Here is a 14,869-nt window from a genome sequence, read left to right on the forward strand (position 1 = left end):
GGATGGAATCAGACACATTCTATGAGCATTGGGAAGCAAAAAATGGATTGGTTTTCCATCCCTTCCTCAGCGACCCAATGACCCCGACAGGTCCTCCCCGACCTGCGACCATAGTGTAGTCCAAAGGATCAATCAGACCCCACAATGGTCGCAAGTCGGCGTTTTGCCCCCGTGCGAGGAGCCCTGAAGTCTTGTAGGAGTTTATAAATAGTTATTATTTTAATTAAAGGAGTTTAGTCCAAAGGTCCCACAAAGGTCGAGTCGGGGAGGAGGGTGGGTCCACGATGGTCGCAAGTCGGGGTATTGCCCCCGAGCGAGGAGACCTGAAGTCTTAGAGCCTATTTTTAAAATCAAATGATTTGACAAACGAGAACAGTCACAGGATTGACTTTGTGACTCAAGGTCCATTAGCTGGGGGCAGCCATCTTAATTTCTGTGCGCATGCGCCAGTCGTCAGTTGCCGCTAGCGCAAAGGGTTCGTTTCGTCGCCCTCAATCGGCACATGCGTATCTGCAACATATGCGCGAACTCACCACGCATGCGCAAACAAGACTTGCCAATCACCTGACCCCGCCCCTTCCCGCTGCAAGTAACCCCGCGGCCTCCAGCCTCGCCCTGTCGGCGGCATCAGGCCTTGCACCGACGCCTCGGCTCCACCCAAACACCCCGCAGGTACCGGCCGCTCCCGGGTGGGGCCCGGTGGGCTGCGGGTCGCCCGCTTACCCTGGACCGCGCGGCTGTGGAAGGTTCCGGCGCCTCCGCCAACTTACTCCCATTCGCTCCCGAGGCGACACGACGGACCCGGAGCAGACGACGCTGCCGCAAACGTCCCGCCTCCTCACATCAAGAGCCAATCAACCCGCGAACCCGCCCATCAATCCAACCCGACTTCAGGGTCTAATCAAATAGCGGCCTCACCGAATCAACCCGTTGCCTCGCGTAACTGAAGCAACCAATCAGCGAGCGAGCGAGCGAATACACAGGTGAACCCAATCAGCATCAGAAGACAAATCAAGCAGTCGAAGGATCAGAAGACCCTTCGGCCCTTCCACTTTTTACTAATCCAACAACAATCAAATCCTTGGGAAACACAGGATCACTTTGTCTTGGCTCCAGGATTCCTCTGATCTCAAGCAATACATTGTACCCCAACTGCAAGGGAGACTATTTATTCTCAATCTTTCCTTCATATTTATTACCGCTTCCAATTTAATGTCTGCTACTTTTTTCAAAGTATCTACATCTAAGTTCAATGCATATGATCCCTCTACGAGTGGGTACGGCAATAAACTCATCACAAGTCCATGGATCCCAATTTCAAATGCACCTTCAAAAGCGGAGAGAATTCCAAGGATATTACATTTTCATTGAAGACATATCTTAAAGTCTAAGCAGCTGATCGGTTATTGGGAAATTGTGACACTTGGTGTTCGGCTCCTTTGCATTATCCTCTCTTGATCCGTGCTGCTGTGTCCTCTCATAATGTTGTAAGGTCATCTCCCTTTTTACCAACGACCAAGAGATCCACATTCAAACTTTCCTTCTATCACCTGCTTAAAACACCCCAGAAACAAATCTGACGATTTTTGTGCACTTCTCATGCTTCAGGTAAGGAAACTGTACACGTGACTCCCGATGTAAGATGAGCAAGACCATTCGATGTGAACTTGGAGCGTGTGCGCTACTGTGATGGGTGTAAAGGCGGACACACGCCCAAAAAAATCAAAGTCAAAGACTCCTTTATTACACTCGCAGCTCTGCTTCTATTCTCTCCCTGCTGCTATCGACTGGAGTGATGTCACATCCATGCCGGCCTCCAATTGTTCGGTGTTCCCTTCTTTGTTGATTCCTGCCGTGCGCGTTGTCCCCTGGTATGAAAGTTGTTGGTCCCCGTGGACTCTGAACAGTTGCCACATTCGTCGGCCATCTTGTGTACAGGGTGGCATCCCAGTTAGCATGATGCCCCACCTCCCTAGAACCAGCGCTGTTCGCTGCTTTCGGTCGCCTATATCTGGGTCGTGGGGGGTGAATTTGCTAATGTCCAGATGTGCTGGTTTGAGGTGGTCAATGGTGAAAGTCTCTTCCTTCGCACCGATATCCAGCACACTCACCATGATGTGTGGAATGAATGATACACACCCGTGAAGTCGAAGTCGAAGACTGGTTCGTTGAACTGGCAGCTCTGCTTATATACTCTCTCGCTAGTGATGACAGGTCTTTCGAGACGGCAAAGCCAGCCTCGGATTGGTGGGTGTTCTCGCCATTGCTCATTGCTTCCCACTGTGTGGGATGTCACCTGGGACGAAGATGATTGGTTGCCGCAGGATCTGTGTAGTCACCGCGTTCGTCATCCATCTTGTGTACTGGCTTTCGTCCTGGTGAGCAGGCCGCCTCAACCATATATTGTGGAAGAATATGGACCCCATATTTAGAAAGGGTGGCTCTAACATTCCCTTTCTCCTTAAGGCCTCAGTTTTTGAAAAGGAACGTTAAAGTAATTGGTTCTCCTGTTGGGGGTCCCTTGTCCTCATTTTTCTTCTTTTTCTTTTAGCAAGGGGATGGAGGGCAGATGGGGTGGTTTAATCGGGGGGGGGGAATTTCTTTATTCCTTCTTTTAACTATGACAAGTGTATTTATATTTGATTTGTGTTATTATTAATTGTGTGAATTCTTTGTGGATTTTATTTATAATTAATATTTTTAAAAAATGATCAGAGGTCAATCCACAGGACGTAAAGTGGCCTAGAGCAACACTGGGGACACCCTCCTGCTCCCCACCATCACAAATATCAATGTGATCCACTATGATCATTGACAAAATCATCGAGGACCCCTTCACCCGGCCAACAGCATCATCCAGCTATTCCCGTCGGGAAAGAGATCCAGGAATTTCAGAGCCAGTACCTCCAGGCCCAGGAACAGCCTCTTCCTCCAGGCAGGGAGAACGTGGAACGATTGATGAGCTGCTCATACAAATACTCCTCCACTCTGCTATTTACTCAACAATATCGAGTAATTTTTCTGGTCGTGCTGCACATGTATCATTTGTCTGTTGTGTGAGGGCTTGGTTGTGTGTTTGCGTATGTTTATCCCAAGAACTCTGTTTTATCAGGTCGTACTTGTGCTATCCAAGGGTAATAAATTTGATCTTGTACTCTGGAGCGGGTGCAGAATAGATTTCCTGGATCGGAGAATGTATCTCATGAAGCAAAGTTGACTGAGTAGGGCTTTTCTCTTCCCCTCCCCCAACCCCGCAAACTTGACTTTATTTACAAATATTTTCCAAAGAGGAAGACCGTTCCGTCTTTTCTCCTCCTCCTGTTGTATCCAGATATTCCCTTCACTACACATTGCTGCATACGTCTCTGTTTACCTTCATTGCCACCACTTTGATACCGTGTGGTTACTGCCCCCCTCTGCTGTTGGAGGAGTTCCCCTTGCTCTCAGCCTCTCAGTGCACGGTTATGGAAGGATTATGATCCATCCCCTTAGTGCCTTCGTGCTGGCTACGCCAAGCCTCCGTGCATCCCTCAGCATGTACCCCTGCAGCCTGGAATGTGCCAGTCGGCAGCGGTCCCTCCCCGACATATCCGCTTGCTGAAAGACTGACAGGACACGTTTAACATAGAACATGAGAGCACAGTACAAGCACTTCAGCCCGCGATGTTGTGCCGACCGATGTATTCATACCAAAATAAAAGTAACTAACCCCTTCCTCCCTCATAACCCTCCATTTTTCTTTCATCCACATGACTCAGAGCCTCTTAAATACCCCTAAGGTTTCAGCCTTCACCACCACCCCAGTTCTAGGGCTCGTCCCTTGTCCATGACCTGGTACACATACACTGCATTCCCTCCCCTTGTCACCCTCCTGCTCCCCCCACCCTGAGCCAGTAGTGAAGGTGGTTTCTGTCCCAACAGGTGTTGCGGAGCTCATCCAGGGAGCAGATCTGGGAGATGAACCTAAACTGCAACGAATTCAGCTTCCCGCAGATCAAAGCACGTCCGTGGGCCAAGGTGAGTGACCGGAGGTGAACCAGAGCTCCAGGGGTGGTTTTGTCCTCTGGGTCCTTCCCTAATACTGTCCCCTGTCACCCACCTGGCCCTTCCCCAAAGCCCTCATCTCCCACCAGGCCTGTCCCCAAACCCCTCCCCCTGCTGAGATCATCCCCAAAATACTGTCAGGCCTGTCAACAAAGCCCCTATTCCCCACTGGGCCCATCCCCAATGCTCCACCCATTGCTTGGACCGTCTCCAGAGCTCCTGTCTCCCACCAGGGCTTTCAACAAGCCCCTGTCCCACAACATGACCAGCCAAAAGTCCCTGTCCCCGTCCCCCACGCCAATTCACCTGTATCCAGGTCTGTCCTCCCACCAGACCAGTTCCCTCACTGGGACCCTCTCCAATCGATTACCCATCACAACTACCCCACCAAAGTTCTTTAACCTTCCCCTTCCCCCACCCACAGGCCTTGGTATCTGAGCTGCTCCTAGGACCCCTAGACAGTAGAGATGTGGGGAGGGCAGTGGTCCATCTCCTTCCCGTTGACAATGTCCCATACCTTCACAAAACTAGGGAATCCCCTGACCCTTGGCACACAGATATCTATCCCATCTGAGCCAGTCTTCTCTCTCTCTCTCTCCCCCACCCACCATCCTGGAGAATGTGGCCCAGTTCAGCTAGCTGCTACAGTACACACTGCCCTTCACCTCTTCCCCAGGACTCCTGCTCCCACTTGTCCTTCAACGAGCTGTGTGCCCACAGCCAGGAGCTTCCCCCTCCTAGTTACCCTTGGCCCTGTGGGTGAGTGGGTGGGACATGACAAGGGTTTGTAGGTGGTGGAATTGGGGTAAGAAAGTTTGGGTGAGACCTGGGAAAGAGAACGGTGATCATCCGGCCGGTGTGAGGCATTGAAGACGGAGTCAATGGGCAGTCCCCTGCCGGGTCCATCCCCAGCATGTCTATCTCCAAAACTGACCCCGCCAGGTCCATCCTCAATATCATCCCCTGCCGGGTCCATCCACAATCCCGTTCCCTGCTGGGTCCAACCCCAAAACCGTCCCCCGCTGAATCTGTCCCCAATACCGTCCCCCGCCGGGTCCATCCCCAATTCTGTGCACGCCGGGTCCATCCAAAATCCCGTCTCCCTCCGAGTCCATCCCCAATCCCACCCCCCGCTGGGTCCATCCCCAATCTTGTCCCCCACTGGGTCCAACCCCAATACCATCCCCCACCTGATCCATCCCAATACCATCCCCCACCGGATCCATTCCCAAACGCATCCCCGCCGGGTCCATCAACATCCCATCTCCAATCCCCAATGCCATTCCCAACTTGGTCTGTCACTTATTCTTTTGCCCGACAGGTCCTCCCACAAACCCACTGGTCTCTCCCCAAAGCCCCTGACCCCCACCAGGTCCATTTCCAAAGCCATTGTCCCCCACCGGCTGGACCCCAAAACTCCTGCCTCCCCACGGGATCTGTCCTGAAGCCCCAGCCCTCATGTGTGTCATGTCTGTCCTCCCACTGGACCGATCCTCTCGATCACCATTCAGAACTACCCCACCCCAATTCCCGAACCTCCCCCTTCCCCCACTGACAGGCCTTGGAACCTGAGCTGCTCCTGGGATCCCCAGATGGTGGAGATGTGGGGAGGGCAGTGGTCCAGTCTCCTTGCCGGTGGCAGTGTCCCAGACCTTCACCGAGCTGGGGAATTCCCTGACCCTTGGCACCGGGACATCTGTCCCATCTGAGCCAGTTCTCTCTCTCCCCCCACCCTGGAGGCTGTGACCCTGTGTAGCTGGCTGCTACAGTACACACTGCCCTTCACCCCTTGCCCCAGGACTCCTGCTCTCACTTGTCCTTCGACAAGCTTTGTGACTACAGACTGGACCTTCCCCCACCTTGCTACCCTTGGCCCTGTGGGCGAGTGGGTGGGCCATGACGAGGGGGTTGTAGGTGGTGGAATTGGGTAAGAAAATTTGGGTGAGAGCCAGGAGAGACTGGTGATCATCTGGCCAGGGAGAGGCATTAGGGACAGAGTCACTGGGCAGGGGTCAGAGTCTCAGGGAAACAAGGGCACTGGAATTGGAAGCAATCACAGCTCATGGAAAGTAGGAGGAAGAACCCTGGGAATAATTGAGAGTGGCGAGGTTAGTGCCACAGTTAGAAAAACGCTGATAAGGGGCCAGCGAGCCGGGTTCAAATTTGACACTGTCTCTGGGGAGTTGTACATTCTTCCTGTGTCTGCGTGCATTTCCACCAGTTGCTCCTGGTCCTTCCACCATTTAAAACGGGGTTTGTAGGTCATTGGTGTAATTGAGTGGTTGTGGCTCAGAGGCTGAAAGGGCCTGTTCCCGGGCTGCATGTGTCAATCTTAAATCTCCATCTAAAATGATAGTCCTGCCTGTCATGAATTATTTAAGGATTCAACTCAAAAGTGTGGACAAGATAGACAACTCCGAAACCATCCTTTTGGCCCTTCTTTTCTGATGGCCAAGCTGCTTGCAAACAGTCCATATCCCTCTCATCCTTTTCATTCCACGGACCCATTCAACTCGCATTGCATTGTCAATTTCATGGCCTGTTGGAAGAAGTTATTTCCCTGTCTGGCAGCCTGATTTTGTTCCTCCATATCTCCTTCCTGATGGTAGTGGGTCAAAGATGCAGTGTGCTGGATGTCTGCGGGTCTATTTACAGGCCCCATCCCAGGACAATCAGAGGCCCCTTGTCTCGAAGTCCCATCCATGTGGCCCCTCACTCATCAATCCCTCGTCGGTACACAACTATCCCCTCCTACCTACCTCTACCAGCCCTTAGTATCCTCATGACAGTTCCAGGCACCTGTTATGTCGACCCTTGATGACCTGCGCCAGCTCTAATTTGGACCCTGGCCTCACCTAAACCATTGGAATAACCTGCGCCTTCTACCCTTGAGAGCCTGAGGGAATCTGCACCCTCAGCAGCATCCTGCTGGTGCACCATCGAATGCCCTCCATCCCCTTCCACGGGTTCCCTGCTGTTATCATGCTCCTGGATGGACCCCACCCTGGAAAAACTACCCATATTTTCACTGATCCCTCTGTACCTCTACATTCCGTCCAGGGGTCAGGGTTGTGCTGTGGGACTGGTGGAGAATAAAACAACAATATCAGGAGACACTGAGCAGTGTAGAGACCCCCAGATCTCCAAGAAGGGGACAGTGCAGAGACCCCCAGCTCCAGGAGACAGGGAGCAGCACAGAGACCCCCCAGTTCTGGGAGACCGGCTGAGTTGTACACAAGTCTGTAAGTGGCTGGACCAGGAAGTATACAAATCTATGTTCCAGGGTAAACTGGAACAAAAGCGAGGAATGCACTTTGGTAAATCAGTCCGCTGTCCTCTTCACAGTCAGATCTGACTACCTGAAGGTGTCAGGGAACTGGCTTGGAGAGGCCGAGGCATGCAACAAAAAAATGGTCAGAGCCGATTGTAAAAGTCCACCAGAAACTGGGTCTGTGGGAATGACATTCCCTCTCAGTAATGGGGAAGAACCTGGTCATCAGGTGCAAGGTGCTCTCGGTACTGCTGCGTGTGATGCAGGCGTGGCCCATCCCACACACCTCTGCCCTGGCTATTACCAGAGCAGTTTCCCTCTTCATGTGGGGGTCCAAAATGGATGGAGTGGGAAGGAGGTCCATGTACGTCACCAGACTATGGTGTTATGAGCCCAAAGGATCCCAAAACCCAGCAGCAATAGACATTCACCAGGACGAGTCATTATTTAAAAATAAGTTGTTTTATTTATCTTTTAAAATGAAAACAGAATCAAACTTTAACTGATCTCTATTAACTTAACTAACCTTAATCCCCTTCTAAGTCTAAGTGCACGTGTATGATGTGTGTGTAAATTTAAGAAAAGTTATTTGGTTCACAGTTCAATCTCATTTCTCATTCTTCTAAGTTCATTGGTTGGAGGCAATTCTAATACTGTGCACAGAATTGAACATGTATAAAGTTCATCAGGCTTTGCCACTTAGGAAAGTTCTGTAGGGTTTGCAGAGAGAGGTTTGTTGTTCCAGGATTTTCACAACTGAGCTACCACCATTAGTCACCTCAATGTGTCGCTGATAAAACTTGGCCCATCAGGGTTCTCCAGATGATAACTTCTTTCTTTCAGGCTAGCACTGTGGTCCTTCCTGTTTCACTTATTCCGAGAGTAACATCAGGCAGCTAGCACTTCCAGCGAGCACCTAGGATTAGGTGGAGGTTAAACATGTGGCTCAAGGGGTGGAGTCAGAGACTGGGTTTCAATTCTTGGACAACTGGGACCTTTTTTGGGGAAGCTGGGACCTATACCATAATGATGGGTGACATCTTAATCTCAGACGGGACCAGACTCCTGGCGGGGGCATTTGCTAGGGCTGTCAGGAGGGGTTTAAACTAGTATGGTTGGGGACAGGGTTTCAAGTTTGGCAGGATGGTAGGGTGAGGGTTAGTAGGATAAGGAAAGAGACAAGTTTAGATAATTTGAGCGAGGAAAAGCAGGAAGTAGTAAACAGATACTGCAGTGAAAATTGTGAGAATGGTATAGAGGAGGATATGCAGAAGGTAGGATGTCGGAGATCCCTGAGTTGTATTTATTTTAATGTGAGGAGCGTAGTAAGGAAGCTGGATGAGATAAAGGTGTGGATTGACATGTGGCATTATGATGTGTGGCCATTAGCGAGATATGGTTGAAAGTAGGTTGTGACTGGCAGTTGAATGTTCCAGGATTTCGCTGCTTTAGATGTGACAGAGTTGGTGGATTAAGAGGGGGAGGTGTGGCATTACATGTCAGCGATGATATTACAGCAGTGCTGAGGCAAGATAGACTGGAGGGCTCATCAAGAGAAGCAGTATGGGTAGAGCTGAAAAATAAGAAGGGTGAGGTTATTATTATGGGGATTATTAAAGGCCTCCAAATGGGGAAAGGGAACTAGGAGAGCAAATGTGCAAGGAAATAGGTGGGATATGCAGGTGAAATAGGGTGGTGTTGGTTGGGGATTTCAATTTTCCAAATATTGATTGGGAAATGCAGTCAATAAAAGGGCAGGATGGCTTAGTATTTATGCATTGTGTTCAGGATTGCTTTTTGCAGCAATATGTTGAGATGCTAACTAGAGTGGGAGCAGCGTTTGATCTGTTGTTTGGGAATGCAATGGGGCAGGTGACAGAGGTGAGCGTTAGGGAGAACTTTGGATCCAGTGATCAGGCTTTGCCACTCAGGAAAGTTCCATGGGGTTTGCAGAGAGAGATTTGTTGTTCCAGGATTTTCACAACTGATCTAACACCATTAGTCAGCTCAATGTGTCGCTGATAAAACTTGGCCCATCAGGTTCTCCAGATGATAATATCGTTCTTTCAGGCTAGCACAGTGGTCCTTCCTGTTTCACTTATTCCGAGAGGAACATCAGGCTGCTAGCACTTCCAGAGAGCACCTAGGATTAGGTGGAGGTTAAACATGTGGCTCAAGGGGTGGAGTCAGAGACTGGGTTTCAATTCTTGGACAACTGGGACCTTTTTTGGGGAAGCTGGGACCTATACCATAATGATGGGTGACATCTTAATCTTAGAGGGACCAGTCTCCTGGTGGGAGCATTTGCTAGGGCTGTCAGGAGGAGTTTAAACTAGTATGGTTGGGGACAGGGTTTCAAGTTAGGCAGGACGGTAGGGTGAGGGTTAGTAGGATAAGGAAAGAGACAAGTTTAGATAATTTGAGCGAGGAAAAGCAGGAAGTAGTAAACAGATACTGCAGTGAAAATTGTGAGAATGGTAGATAGGAGGATATGCAGAAGGTAGGATGTAGGAGATCCCTGAGTTGTATTTATTTTAATGCGAGGATTAATGTGGATTGACATGTGGCATTATGATGTGTGGCCATTAGCGAGACATGGTTGAAAGAAGGTTGTGACTGGCAGTTGAATGTTCCACGATTTTGCTGCTTCAGATGTGACAGAGTTGGTGGATTAAGAGGGGGAGGTGTGGCATTACATGTCAGGGAGGATATTACAGCAGTGCTGAGGCAAGATAGACTGGAGGGCTCGTCAAGAGAGGCAGAAAAATAAGAAGGGTGAGGTTATTATTATGGGGGTATATTATAAGCCTCCAAATGGGGAAAGGAAACGAGGAGAGCAAATGTGCAAGGAAATAGGTGGGATATGCAGGTGAAATAGGGTGGTGTTGGTTGGGGATTTCAATTTTCCAAATATTGATTGGGAAATGCAGTCAGTGAAAGGGCAGGATGGCTTAGTATTTATGCATTGTGTTCAGGATTGCTTTTTGCAGCAATATGTTGAGATGCTAACTAGAGTGGGAGCAGCGTTTGATCTGTTGTTTGGGAATGCAATGGGGCAGGTGACAGAGGTGAGAACTTCGGATCCAGTGATCATTTTGACATACTCTTAAGAACTTGAAGAGGGAAATTAGAAAGGGAAAAAGAAGGGATGAGGTGTCCATAGCTAATAAGGCGAAGGTGAATCCTCAGGGTTTGTTCAGATATGTGAACAGTAAACGGAGGGTTAAACATAGAATAGGTCGACTGGATGATGGGACCGGAAACTATGTCAGGAACCGTATGAGATGGAGAAATATTGAACAATTTGTTCTCGTCTGTATTCACGAGGGAAACGGACATTGGGCAATACAAGATAAGAGAGGCAAAGGGGTTAGTTATGGAAAGGATAAGGATTAGTAAAGTGAGAGGTTTGGAGCTTCTTGGGTCAATTAAGCTGGATAAGTCTCCTGGTGCTGATGGGATTTTTCCCAGGACTTTAAGGGAGGTCAGGGAACAAATAGCGGGGGCACTGACAGCAATTTTTCAAAGATCACTGGAGGAGGGTGTGGTGCCGTGGGATTGGAGGGTTGCAAATATAGTTCTATTGTTCAAAAAAGGCAGTAGGTGGAGTCCAAGTAATTATCGGCCAGTAAGTTTGACTTCCGAGTGGGGAAGATTATGGATGGTATACTTCGAGATAGTATGTACAAATATCTGGATAGGCAGGGATAGATCAGGGGCACCCAGCATGGGTTTTTGAAAGAAAAGTCATGTTTGATGAATCTTGTTGAATTTTTTTGAAGAGTTGACAAGAAAAGTGGATGAAGGTCGGGTGGTTGATGAGATCTATTTGAATTTTAGTAAGGCTTTTGATAAGGTGCTGCATGTAAGGTTATTTAGGAAGGTTCAGTCATCAGGGATTAATAGATAGTGGGATGGGTTCAGAAGTGGCTGGGAGATAGACAGCAGAGAGTCATGGTGGGCAACTATATGTCATGTTGGAAGCCTGTGACAAGTGGAGTGCCTCAGGGATCGATGCTGGGTCCCTTGTTGTTTATCATTAATATTAATGATTTAGAGGAGGGTGTGGTTAGCTGGGTAAGCAAATATGCAGACGATACGAAAATAGGGGGAGAGGTGGACAGTGAGGTAGATTTTCTTGTTTGGAAAAGATGGCAGATGGAATTTAATGTTGACAAGTGTGAGGTGCTGCATTCCGGAAAAAAAAATAAAAAATAGAACATATGCAGTTAAAGGGAGGGGGTAGAGGAATGAAGAGGAACAGAGGGATCTTGGAGTTATGGTACAGAGTTCACTGAAGGTGGGTTCCCAGGTAGACAGGGTGGTTAAGAAGGCAAATGACATGCTGGCCTTCATAAATCATAGCATAGGCTAGAGTGCAGCTGTTTAAGGCATTGGTGAGGCCATGTTTGGAGAATTGTGTTCCGTTCTGGTCTCCAAATTATAGGAAGAATATAGATAAGGTGGAGAATGTGCAGAGATTTATAAGAATGTTGCCTGGCTTCTTTCTTCTTTGGCTTGGCTTCGCGGACGAAGATTTATGGAGGGGGTAAAAAGTCCACGTCAGCTGCAGGCTCGTTTGTGGCTGACAAGTCCGATGCGGGACAGGCAGACACGATTGCAGTGGTTGCAAGGGAAAATTGGTTGGTTGGGGTTGGGTGTTGGGTTTTTCCTCCTTTGCCTTTTGTCAGTGAGGTGGGCTCTGCGGTCTTCTTCAAAGGAGGTTGCTGCCCGCCAAACTGTGAGGCGCCAAGATGCACGGTTTGAGGCGTTATCAGCCCACTGGCGGTGGTCAATGTGGCAGGCACCAAGAGATTTCTTTAGGCAGTCCTTGTACCTTTCCTTTGGTGCACCTCTGTCACGGTGGCCAGTGGAGAACTCGCCATATAACACGATCTTGGGAAGGCGATGGTCCTCCATTCTGGAGACGTGACCCATCCAGCGCAGCTGGATCTTCAGCAGCGTGGACTCGATGCTGTCGACCTCTGCCATCTCGAGTACTTCGACGTTAGGGGTGTAAGCGCTCCAATGGATGTTGAGGATGGAGCGGAGACAACGCTGGTGGAAGCGTTCTAGGAGCCGTAGGTGGTGCCGGTAGAGGACCCATGATTCGGAGCCGAACAGGAGTGTGGTTATGACAACGGCTCTGTATACGCTTATCTTTGTGAGGCTGTTGTGAGAATGTTGCCTGGCTTACAGCATCTGGATTACAGGGAGAGATTAAGGAGACTGGGACTTTATTCATTGGGACGTAGACGAATGAGAGGGGACAATATAGCTATTTAAAATTATGAAAGGAATAGATAGACGAGACATAGACAGACACTTTCCCGTGAGGGAAGGGAAGGTTGGAACAAGAGGCCATGAGTTAATGGTAAGGAGGCAAAACTTCTGGAGAAATTTTAGAGGATGCTTCTTCACTCAGAGAGTGGAGGCAGAATGGAATGATCTTCCGAATGAGATAGTTGCGGCAGGGTCCCTTCTGTCATTTAAGAGAAGGTTGGATGTGTACATGGAGGTGAGGGGGTTGGAGGGATATTGGCGGAAATCAGGAGGATTGAGCTAGTGGAGTTGTTCTAGTGAACCGGTGCGGTCTCAAAAGGCTGACATGGCCTGTTTCTGCTCTGTAAATGGTTATATGGTTGCATGGTGCCACAGTTTTCATTTCAATGTCCCATCTCTCGTTACACAACTCTCTGCTCTCCACGTTCATGCTGCACATTTCTTCACTGCTGTTATGGCTGGACTCAGAAAATGTTTTTGATATTTATTCAACTTCAGTTTTGTATCTGCTTCATATCTCTGACCAAGCTCAAATATTCTCACATCCTTTTGTATTTTAATCTTCATAATTTGTCCTAATAATAGACTGAAATCCTTCCACTTTTACACAGGTCCAAACCGAAAGGAAAGAAAAGTCTCAATCACCTGATTACATTGAAAACATTTCTCGGAATAATTGGAGATAGTCCATTTAATTTATATGTAGTATGGCAGAATTGATGTGGAGATTTTTATTTTTATATCTGGCATTAATCATATTTGTAACACTCTTGACACAATCCTGACCCTATTTCTTCTTGAATTTGTATATTTCAATCTTCACACCACTCTGAACAGCTTCTTTCTGAAATCGTCACATCCAAGCCCGACTCCCATCTTTCTCCTGACCTCTGCTATCCTAGTTTTGGATTTTCTCTCTGGAGAGCATCATACATTTCATTGATAACTTTGTGTGTATTTCCCATCCAACTCTTTGTTCCATTTCACTAATTTTAGGTGGCGTCAATGTTGGTCCCTATCTTTCTCATAAGAACGATCTAAGCGGGAGAAAACAGAAGAAGGTCCCACTTGCCTCTCCATATTTGTGTTTAATTGTTTGAAGAATTTCTTCCATGTAGCGTCTTCAAAATATCTTATACTCTGTCATAACATAAATTTAATATTCTATTGCCTCTGTTCATAGGCAATAACACATTTTGACATACTTTGCTTCCCCTCCTCCATTGTTGTCACATTCGTGTGGGTCCCACAGATTAAGAACCAGACCAAAGCGGAGGTACAAAGCACACATTTATTTCGGGGATGGAAACAGGACAACAGGGTTGATATGTTAGGCAAGCCTCTACACTTCTAATTAGGACGGAGAAACCGACAGAGACGGGGAAATTACATGAACATACACATTCAACATTCAGGATCAAGGTGATAAAAGGTGAGAAGGAATGCAGTGGTCATTGGGTCTCCATTGTCAGAGGTACAGACAAGAGATTCTGTGAGCCAGATAGGTATACCCACATGGCGTGCTGCCTCCCTGGTGCAAGGGTACAGGAATATCTCAAATCGGGTCCAGAGTATTCTGAAAGGAGACTGTGAGCAGCCTGATGTCTTGGTATATGCCTCATTGGGTACCAATGAGATAGATAAAAAGAGGGAGGAGGTACTAAAAAAGGATTACAGCGAGCTGGGACAGAAGCTAAAAAAAAGGACCGCCAGGGTGGTGATCTCTGGATTGCTACCTGTGCCAAGTGCAACTGAGGACAAAAATGGAAGGTTAAGACAAATAAATGTGTGGCTGAGGGGCTGGTGTAAAAGACAGGGTTTTGGCTTCTTGGATCATTGGGATCTCTTTTGGGGAAGTCATGACCTTTACAAGAAGGATGGGTAACACCTAGACCCAAAAGGGGTCAATATATTGGCAGCTAGGTTTGGTACAGCTGTCGGATGCGGTTTAAACTAATTTGGCAGGGGGATGGGAACCTGTATGATAGGGCAAAGGACAGGAAAGATAAAATAGGAAAAGTTAGGTTGGGCAGCGAAAGTAAAAAAATCAGAAAGAGCAGGGAAGGTAAAAAAAGCAAATTTGAAGGCTTTATATCTTAAGCATTCGGAACAAGGTAGATGAATTGGCTGTGGACATTGAGACAAACAAATACAATTTGATTGGGATTACAGAAACATGGCTGCAAGGTGGGTAAGCCTGGAAACTTAACATCCCGGGGAATATGATATTTAGGAGGGATCGGCAAGAAAGAAAAGGGGGTGGGGTAGCAT

At 48.2% G+C, this 14,869-nt stretch overlaps 1 long non-coding RNA gene across 1 annotated transcript in view; it reads left to right on the forward strand.

Moving 5' to 3' along the window:
* The first annotated feature begins 1,472 nt into the window (after nucleotides 1-1,472).
* Nucleotides 1,473-14,869, forward strand: part of LOC138745721 (uncharacterized) — a 30,012-nt gene continuing 16,615 nt past the window's right edge. Inside the window, exons 1-2 of the long non-coding RNA XR_011346448.1 lie at nucleotides 1,473-1,608; nucleotides 3,922-4,017. This is a non-coding gene — a long non-coding RNA (uncharacterized lncRNA). The remainder of the gene's footprint in view (nucleotides 1,609-3,921; nucleotides 4,018-14,869) is intronic.

The sequence above is a fragment of the Narcine bancroftii genome, chromosome 11, assembly GCF_036971445.1.
Source record: "Narcine bancroftii isolate sNarBan1 chromosome 11, sNarBan1.hap1, whole genome shotgun sequence".
Classification (NCBI taxonomy): Eukaryota; Metazoa; Chordata; class Chondrichthyes; order Torpediniformes; family Narcinidae; genus Narcine; species Narcine bancroftii.